Below are 11,126 nucleotides of genomic sequence, written 5' to 3' on the forward strand. Positions count from 1 at the left end.
GGCTATCGACCAAGCTAGATTTCAAGACGATCAGTGGTCATTGGGTTAAAATACAGTTAATCAACGAAACAGCGGAAACATTGGTGCACAATGATGTCATTACTTGTTGTCTTCAAATCGGTTTATTTCAGTCAATATGTCCCGCGAAATGACCCATCACGTTTGGTTGTGTTACAAACAACCAGTTGATTGGAAAAGTCACGTTTAGTGTGTGTATTTACATCGAATGTGTCATCGAAAATTGAATGAGACGGAATTCATGACACAAGCGGTTCACAATTTATTTTTGTGTTAGGCTATAAAAATGGATTTGATCAAACAAATGACCATTCATTGTGTAACAATGAGCATTGGGATTGCAAACAGAGGAAGATCGTCAAAGGTATACGATTTATTTTATTGCAATTGGTGATTTTGTTACGCCTGTGCTGGTTGAAATAATTTGTTTTATGGGGCTCTGTCCTCAGATAATCGCATCGTATTCTTTCGCAGTAAATCCTTTTTTAAATCTGACAATGAGGTTGGATTAGCAAGATTCTAGGCTTTCGAAACATGTGAGACACTTGTATTTTCATGAATGTTTAATATGACTATTTATGTAGCGATCACCGTACGTTGTCAAATTTAATCCCGCTAACGGGTTCGGTGGGCAGAGAGGTTAATGGGGAGAACAGGTTGAAAGTTTCTGTCGGCTGAATGAGCGACACCGGTTGAGCATTCCTACAGCATTTCCCTCTAGAAGCCATGAGAAAGTTGTCCGGCTGCGAGGACCGTGCGAGAGAATTTATAATAACGTTACTATCTGTACTTACTGGTGGCACAGACGCTGTTTCATCCTTTCCTACACTGAAATTATCCTTGCCTAACGATTGCGTCTGAAGCTGGGCTTGCAACACAGCTATTTTTGCCGTAAGGCGATCGTTCTCCTGTAAATTATGAGTACAGCTTCGGCTGTTGGAAGTCCTGACGAACCATGTCCAGATAAAGCATCCGGAGTGAAAAAGTTGAGTGAGGGAAAAACTAAAAATATAAATGGTAATTAAAAAGTAAAAAACGTAAAGTTGTCAGGTAGCAAAGTAAAGTTGGCAAAAAACGCACAGCAACACGTAAACTAGTCTGAAAGTTGTGACCAGAAATGACACGCTACATTTGAATGTATCCAAGATGAGATCCAAGATGGCGTAGCAGTCAGACGTCTTGTCGTGTCGTGTCCCTTGTATATATAGTTTTTTTTACATATTTTTCTTCGCATATCTTTTAAAACATTTTGCTAAACCTCAACTTCTAAATACTCTCCTGCAACCCGCCTCACCCAATGTAGCGTGGATCTGCTTTTTTTTCTAAAGTATATATATATTTACTTCGGATCCTGAACCCCTCAACTGAAGCTAGCCAGCTAACTACCAGCTATCAGCCAGCAAACCATTGCTAGCGGTCATCAGCTAACCGGTCATCAGCTAACCTTTAGCTCGGGAAAGCTCTCGCCAGTTCGAACAACGCGACTCTAACCAGAGCATAACGGACCTATTATTTTTTATCCCCGGATTCCCACCGGATTCCCACAGCAAACGGAACATTTTCAGCTGGATCTTCACAACTAGCTAACTAGCTAACCGCAACCCCGGATGATTACTCCTGGCTAGCGTTTCCATCCACTTAGCTTGAAGCTAGCCCGGCCAGAGCTCCTGTGCTACCACCGAAGCATACTCCTGGGCAACAATATCCGGACCCACGACCGGTCTATCGATGTCACCGCATGAAGAGGCATAAAAAGACTCACCCCATCGCGACGTCCCCCAAAGGCTAACTTTCTAGCCCTTGCTTGCTAATTCGGCCTGCTAACTGCTAGCTTGTTTAGCCCCGGTCTGCTAACTGCTGCCTTGTTTAGCCCCGGCCTACTAACTGTTAGCTTGTTAGCACAGGCCTGCTAACTGTCTGAATCGCCGCGTCCAAACCACTCACTGGACCCATATTTACTTTCAATCTTTTTTTCGATTTTTAATTAGAGTATACCTTCCGGTAACCTGCCTCACCCAATGTGATACGGAATCACTATTATTTTAAATTTTTAGAACACATTCAAGAACCTCCAGAAGCTAACCAGCTAACTAGCTACAAGCTATTTAGTCATTGTTAGCCACTGCTAGCAGCTTTTACCTTCTGCACAGCCAGCCAGTTTTTTTAACCTGGATAATACTCGCCAGTCTAGCTTCCCTGCCCCATCCACCGCTCCCCCCTAGACACTGATCACTTGGCTACATAGCTGATGCATGCTGGACTGTCCATTAATCACGGTACTCCATTCTGCTTGTTTATGTTTTATCTGTCGGCCCCAGCCAACAACAATCAAAATCAAATCAAATTTTATTTGTCACATACACATGGTTAGCAGATGTTAATGCGAGTGTAGCGAAATGCTTGTGCTTCTAGTTCCGACAATGCAGTAATAATCCAACAAGTAATCTAACTAACAATTCCAAAAAAAACGACTGTTTTATACACAGTGTAAGGGGATAAAGAATATGTAAATAAAGATATATGAATGAGTGATGGTACAGAGCAGCTTAGGCAAGATACAGTAGATGGTATCGAGTACAGTATATACATATGAGATGAGTATGTAAACAAAGTGGCATAGTTAAAGTGGCTAGTGATACATGTATTAAATAAGGATGCAGTAGATGATATAGAGTACAGTATATACGTATACATATAAGATGAATAATGTAGGGTATGTAAACATTATATTAGGTAGCATTGTTTAAAGTGGCTAGTGATATATTTTACATCATTTCCCATCAATTCCCATTATTAAAGTGGCTGGAGTTGAGTCAGTGTGTTGGCAGCAGCCACTCAATGTTAGTGGTGGCTGTTTAACAGTCTGATGGCCTTGAGATAGAAGCTGTTTTTCAGTCTCTCGGTCCCAGCTTTGATGCACCTGTACTGACCTCGCCTTCTGGATGATAGCGGGGTGAACAGGCAGTGGCTCGGCTGGTTGTTGTCCTTGATGATCTTTATGGCCTTCCTGTAACATCGGGTGGTGTAGGTGTCCTGGAGGGCAGGTAGTTTGCCCCCGGTGATGCGTTGTGCAGACCTCACTACCCTCTGGAGAGCCTTACGGTTGTGGGCGGTGCAGTTGCCGTACCAGGCGGTGATACAGCCCGCCAGGATGCTCTCGATTGTGCATCTGTAGAAGTTTGTGAGTGCTTTTGGTGACAAGCCGAATTTCTTCAGCCTCCTGAGGTTGAAGAGGCGCTGCTGCGCCTTCTTCACGATGCTGTCTGTGTGAGTGGACCAATTCAGTTTGTCTGTGATGTGTATGCCGAGGAACTTAAAACTTACTACCCTCTCCACTACTGTTCCATCGATGTGGATAGGGGGTGTTCCCTCTGCTGTTTCCTGAAGTCCACAATCATCTCCTTAGTTTTGTTGACGTTGAGTGTGAGGTTATTTTCCTGACACCACACTCCGAGGGCCCTCACCTCCTCCCTGTAGGCCGTCTCGTCGTTGTTGGTAATCAAGCCTACCACTGTTGTGTCGTCCACAAACTTGATGATTGAGTTGGAGGCGTGCGTGGCCACGCAGTCGTGGGTGAACAGGGAGTACAGGAGAGGGCTCAGAACGCACCCTTGTGGGGCCCCAGTGTTGCGGATCAGCGGGGTGGAGATGTTGTTGCCTACCCTCACCACCTGGGGGCGGCCCGTCAGGAAGTCCAGTACCCAGTTGCACAGGGCAGGGTCGAGACCCAGGGTCTCGAGCTTGATGACGAGCTTGGAACCCTGTGGCAACCCTAAATCTGTAAACAAGGGCACCCTCATAGACGTCATCCTGACCAACTGGCCCTCCAAATACACCTCCGCTGTCTTCAACCAGGATCTCAGCGATCACTGCCTCATTGCCTGTATCCGCTACGGAGCCGCAGTCAAACGACCACCCCTCATCACTGTCAAACGCTCCCTAAAACACTTCTGTGAGCAGGCCTTTCTAATCGACCTGGCCCGTGTATCCTGGAAGGACATTGACCTCATCCCGTCAGTTGAGGATGCCTGGTCATTCTTTAAAAGTAACTTCCTCACCATTTTAGATAAGCATGCTCCGTTCAAAAAATGCAGAACTAAGAACAGATATAGCCCTTGGTTCACTCCAGACCTGACTGCCCTCGACCAGCACAAAAACATCCTGTGGCGGACTAAAATAGCATCGAATAGTCCCCGCGATATGCAACTGTTCAGGGAAGTCAGGAACCAATACACACAGTCAGTCAGGAAAGCTAAGGCCAGCTTCTTCAGGCAGAAATTTGCATCCTGTAGCTCCAACTCCAAAACGTTCTGGGACACTGTGAAGTCAATGGAGAACAAGAGCACCTCATCCCAGCTGCCCACTGCACTGAGGCTAGGTAACACGGTCACCACCGATAAATCCATGATTATCGAAAACTTCAACAAGCTTTTCTCAACGGCTTGCCATGCCTTCTGCCTGGCTACTCCAACCTTGGCCAACAGCTCCCCCCCCCCCCGCAGCTACTCGCCCAAGCCTCTCCAGGTTCTCCTTTACCCAAATCCAGATAGCAGATGTTCTGAAAGAGCTGCAAAACCTGGACCCGTACAAATCAGCTGGGCTTGACAATCTGGACCCTCTATTTCTGAAACTATCCGCCGCCATTGTCGCAACCCTTATTACCAGCCTGTTCAACCTCTCTTTCATATTGTCTGAGATCCCCAAGGATTGGAAAGCTGCCGCAGTCATCCCCCTCTTCAAAGGGGGAGACACCCTGGACCCAAACTGTTACAGACTTATATCCATCCTGCCCTGCCTTTCTAAGGTCTTCGAAAGCCAAGTCAACAAACAGGTCACTGACCATCTCGAATCCCACTGTACCTTCTCCGCTGTGCAATCTGGTTTCCGAGCCAGTCACGGGTGCACCTCAGCCACGCTCAAGGTACTAAACGATATCATAACCGCCATCGATAAAAGACAGTACTGTGCAGCCGTCTTCATCGACCTTGCCAAGGCTTTCGACTCTGTCAATCACCATATTCTTATCGGCAGACTCAGTAGCCTCGGTTTTTCTGATGACTGCCTTGCCTGGTTTACCAACTACTTTGCAGACAGAGTTCAGTGTGTCAAATCGGTGGGCATGCTGTCCGGTCCTCTGGCAGTCTCTATGAGGGTGCCACAGGGTTCAAGTCTCGGGCCGACTCTTTTCTCTGTATATATCAATGATGTTGCTCTTGCTGCGGGCGATTCCCTGATCCACCTCTACGCAGACGACACCATTCTATATACTTCCGGCCCGTCCTTGGACACTGTGCTATCTAACCTCCAAACGAGCTTCAATGCCTTACAACACTCCTTCCGTGGCCTCCAACTGCTCTTAAGCCAAATGCATGCTTTTCAACCGTTCCCTGCCTGCACCCGCACGCTTCACTAGCATCACCACCCTGGATGGTTCCGACCTTGAATATGTGGACATCTATAAGTACCTAGGTGTCTGGCTAGACTGAAAACTCTCCTTCCAGACTCATATCAAACATCTCCAATCGAAAATCAAATCTAGAGTCGGCTTTCTATTCCGCAACAAAGCCTCCTTCACTCACGCCGCCAAACTTACCCTAGTAAAACTGACTATCCTATCGATCCTCGACTTCGGCGATGTCATCTACAAAATTGCTTCCAACACTCTACTCAGCAAACTGGATGCAGTTTATCACAGTGCCATCCGTTTTGTCACTAAAGCACCTTATACCACCCACCACTGTGACCTGTATGCTCTAGTCGGCTGGCCCTCGCTACATATTTGTCGCCAGACCCACTGGCTCCAGGTCATCTACAAGTCCATGCTAGGTAAAGCTCCGCCTTATCTCAGTTCACTGGTCACGATGGCAACACCCACCCGTAGCACGCGCTCCAGCAGGTGTATCTCACTGATCATCCCTAAAGCCAACACCTCATTTGGCCGCCTTTCGTTCCAGTTCTCTGCTGCCTGTGACTGGAACGAATTGCAAAAATCGCTGAAGTTGGAGACTTTTATCTCCCTCACCAACTTCAAACATCTGCTATCTGAGCAGCTAACCGATCACTGCAGCTGTACATAGTCTATCGGTAAATAGCCCACCCATTTTTACCTACCTCATCCCCATACTGTTTTTATTTATTTACTTTTCTGCTCTTTTGCACACCAATATCTCTACCTGTACATGACCATCTGATCATTTATCACTCCAGTGTTAATCTGCAAAATTGTAATTATTCGCCTACCTCCTCATGGCTTTTGCACACAATGTATATAGACTCTCTTTTTTTTCTACTGTGTTATTGACTTGTTAATTGTTTACTCCACGTGTAACTCTGTGTTGTCTGTTCACACTGCTATGCTTTATCTTGGCCAGGTCGCAGTTGCAAATGAGAACTTGTTCTCAACTAGCCTAACTGGTTAAATAAAGGTGAAATAAAAAATAAATGTAAAAAAAAGTATACTGTAACCAGACAAAATTGTCTGTAGTGTCCTAATGGTTTGGCCCACAAACTATTTCCCTCTACGGAAAGACGAGACTCTTACAAACATGATGGCGTTTCACTCTACAAGCCCCACAAACGTCTTGGGACTCGTCTGAAGTCGATACAACCAATCAACCAACTTCTGTCTGTAGCACCCGAAAAGTTTGGGCAACACAATAATGTGATCCCTCTGTGGAAAGGTGAGACACGAACATGTTGATTTTGCTATATATATAGGAAACAAACTTCCTTTAGATTATCTGTTGTTCCATATAGTGAAAATGTTATTTAATGTGTTTGTATGGCCTAATAGCAGTAAGAACAAATAACATTTTTCATCAAATACATTTTTTATGTCTTTTTTGGATACTTCAAGGGGTCTTAAAATTCAAAATCATATAGTAAAATTATCATTGGTATGACCTTCTTAAAACAATGGCTACATCATAGAAAGTTTTAAACTGTCAAGAGGAGTAAAATAAGGTTGTCCTCTATCGGCATATCTATTTATTGTTGCCATTGAAATGTTAGTTGTTAAAATTAGAACCAACAATAATATTAAGGGATTATAAATCCAGGGCTTAAAAACAAAGGTGTCATTGTACACTGATGATTCATGTTTTCTTTTAAACCCACAACTAGAATCCCTCCACAGCCTCAGAGGGTCTAGATACTTTTCCTAACCAATAATTAAGACCAAACTTTTACATTACTGTGTAGTTGATCAATAAAATGGTCTGACAGGGATTTTTATTACCTTTATTTAACTTTGCAAGTCAGTTAAGAACAAATTCTTATTTTCAATGACGGCCTAGGAACAGTGGGTTAACTGCCTGTTCAGGGGCAGAACGACAGATTTGTACCTTGTCAGCTTGGGGATTTGAACCTTCCGGTTACTAGTCCAACACTAACCACTAGGCTACCCTGCCGCCCCACATTGATAGAAGCAACAATCTATTCTCAACATGAAAGCTGATCCACCCCCTGAATTAAAAAATATATATAATTTCTTAATTTTTTGCTAGTTTTCGATTCTGTTCCCTGAACCAGTTCCAACCCCAGACGATATCCCTGATGCAATGAAAATATATATTTTTAATTAAAAAATAAGTATGTTTTATGAAAATGATTTTTGAGGGCGGACCCATCACACTTTTTTGCTAGTTTTGAAACAGGAAAAGACATCACCTTGTTCAAGTTTTCAGAGTGCAGGGGCTGTGAGTGGGGCTGACCGCATTGAGCAGGTCTGGAGCTTAAACGACATCACACCAGGAGAGAGCGGGCTACCTTCAGAGGAAGTCATGAGGATTAGTCCCGACCCATGTCTGAACCACGTAGGAGGCATTCAATTATTCTGTATTTCCCCCATTGTTAAGTCGATCTGGGGAGAGAGCGATAATTAGCTTGCTGTGTGGGGTCTAAGTGAAAACCGAAGGGGAAATACTGTTGTGTGGGAGGGTGAAACCCTAATAGGTTCTAGATAGCACTTTTTTCCTAAGAGTGTAGCGTGGGTTTGGGAGTTGTGTTGAAAACTCCCCGGCTGCCACCATCACTCCATGGCCCAGCTCTGACTCATCTTGGCCTGTGTACAGCAACACAAGGGGCACCCTTGTTCATTGTACTGTATTTTCTGTGCTGCACAGAATTGTTGGCAGCACCCGAGCTCCAAAAACCCAATCAAACTTCACTATGAAACCAGGACTATCGTACATATTGATCATGTCATGGGCCTCTTTCAGGGTTGTAAATTCACAATACAGAGCACATTCCCTTGCATTGCCTGTACAGAGTGCAGTGACTTTGAGGGGGTATGTTTGCAGAAGAAAAGCTGGAAGAGTACAACAAAGTCCTATTTTTTTCATGCCTTTGGCTCCTCCAGTCTGTGACAACAGTACAGTAGGAAGTGTTTGCTAAAGCTCTTATCATGGGCTCTAGATGGAGGAGCAGAACGGGCCAATAAAACCACAAAATAAACTGTGCTGAGGAAGCAGGTGAGACCCATGGAACATCGCAGAACCTGTGAGCTCAGAAAGGAAGACGTGTCTGCTGGCTAACTGTTTTCTCCTGATGACAAAGACATTTCCCAACAAACTATCAGGACTAGAGTAAACCCAGTCCGTAACAATCTGTCTGTCGGCTGAGGTATAAATCAGAAACACACCACGTTCTCTTTGTAATAAGTGCAACAAGCTTCTAGAATGGATGCAGCAGACATGGAACTGAGCTGTCCCAGAGGACAATAGAAAGCCCCTCCCAGCTAAGGGCCAGGGAATGACCCGGTTTGCAGAAGAGAAGATCTCCTCCTCTGGGGGTCTCTGGTCTCATAAAGTCTTCACCTATATGTTAACACTACTGTAACATGACCTACTTCTGCAGGCCAATGGAAAACATACACAAATGTCCCTTTTGAGGAGGGAAAAAGAGTTGCCTTCATTAATGAGCTGTTGTCAACTATGCAGTGCTCAGTACTACTGGAAGGTTAAATATATCACTATTTGGTTAAATGCTTGATTCTGATTGGTCAAGGGACGTTCAACACAAACATTCTATCCACAACTGGCAGTAGAGGTACAATAACACTACCAACTACACAAACTGAAATTTGGCTACACTTAAATGCATGGGAAGGTTGGGGAAATGGAGAGTGAAAAGGAATGTATTTTTAGGGGGGAGGTTGGAGGTAGGTGGGAGGCAAGGTTGGAGGGAGTATAAGGGGGAGTGAAACCTGATGCCCCACTCATGAAAATGTGGAAGAGTTAATGTTTCTCTCCACAGCTGGTAGCTGGTGCTGCCTGAGGGTCTGCAGTATAGATTAACAATCAACTACCACACCAGAACATATCTGCCCCATCAGGCAGTGGGGATACAAACTAACTCTTTATAGTATGCAGTCCATGACTCTCTATTACTGCTATTCATCCATCCGCATGCACAAGTCTCTTTTCTTGCTCATCATCCACTATGGTTTGAATTTCATGTCAGTTAAAAGGAGCTGTGGCCAGTCATGAAGTGCCTCACATCAATACTGTAGTCACTTGTAAAATGATGTCAAATTTAACAGCAAGGCAATTACACACTCCCTTCAAGCATCTCTCCCAATGATGTACTAAAGCATTGCTGTCTTCAGCATTGTGATCAGCATCAGCATTGTGATGTGTTGTTAGCTTTTCAATGCCTTTTTAAAGGATCTAAACCATGCCACTGTTTTGTCAATGTAAATACTGACAGCATGCCTAGTCACCACAGTTTACATGGGCAGTGTTCTCATGTTTGCCAGTGTGGTCCGAGCCCAGTAACGGTCACACGGTTTCAGTCTGAATTGAGGTTTGAGTGCTGCCACTTCAACAGACTCTTAAAGGGCAAAAGTGAAACCAGGAGGCATAAGCCAAATTACAACTTCTATCGAGTGTCACAGACTTTCCTTCATGACTCATGTTGAAACCAATATGTGGAGAGATGATTACACCACTTTGTTTAGCTCCACTGCCAAATGTATGAAGGAAACTGCTATCAACTTTGCTATGGCTAGACAGTACACTGTAAAACCCGTTAAGTTAGCAGAAATCAATACATTTGTGGCAAATGATTGCTTCATTTTTTTTCTGAAACTTAAAAGTATTGATTGATATAGTACTTAATCATTTCTGTTAATTCATATAAAAATGTTATTACAGGTAACTTAAAGTAATTAGAATTATTAACTTTATTACTCTGATCTACGGTAACTTAAAATATACCGTATATATATATCGATTTAACTCATTATGTTAAAGTAAACGTAACACACCCCTTTCAAGTTGTGTTACCACAAACTTCATGTTGTAGAACTTAATATTTTTGTGTTATGCTTACTTCCTAGCTATTAACCTGTAATCAATTAATATAAGTTGCGACAACTAACACACACATTGAGAAAACAAACTTTCTTAACTCAAAAGGTACATCTGCTCAAAACTTTGTGGCAACTGCATGCAGCCGTATATATCCCCCCCCAAGCAGACACATCGATGGCTCTGAACGAACTTTATTTAACTCTCTGCAAACTGGAAACGATTTATCCGGAGGCTGCATTCATTGTAGCTGGGGATTTTAACAAGGCTAATCTGAAAACAAGACTCCCTAAATTTTATCAGCATATCGATTGCGCAACCAGGGGTGGAAAGACCCTGGATCATTGTTACTCTAAGTTCCGCAACGCATATAAGGCCCTGCCCCGCCCCCTTTCGGAAAAGCTGACCACGACTCCATTTTGTTGATCCCTGCCTACAGACAGAAACTAAAACAAGAAGCTCCCACGCTGAGGTCTGTCCAACGCTGGTCCGACCAAGCTGACTCCACACTCCAAGACTGCTTCCATCACGTGGACTGGGAGATGTTTCGTATTGCGTCAGACAACAACATTGACGAATACGCTGATTCGGTGTGCGAGTTCATTAGAACGTGCGTTGAAGATGTCGTTCCCATAGCAACGATTAAAACATTCCCTAACCAGAAACCTTGGATTGATGGCAGCATTCGTGTGAAACTGAAGGCACGAACCACTGCTTTTAATCAGGGCATGGTGTCTGGTAACATGGCTGAATACAAACAGTGCAGCTATTCCCTCCGCAAGGCTATCAAACAAGCTA

Source organism: Oncorhynchus tshawytscha, linkage group LG11 (genome assembly GCF_018296145.1).
Source record: "Oncorhynchus tshawytscha isolate Ot180627B linkage group LG11, Otsh_v2.0, whole genome shotgun sequence".
Taxonomy (NCBI): Eukaryota; Metazoa; Chordata; class Actinopteri; order Salmoniformes; family Salmonidae; genus Oncorhynchus; species Oncorhynchus tshawytscha.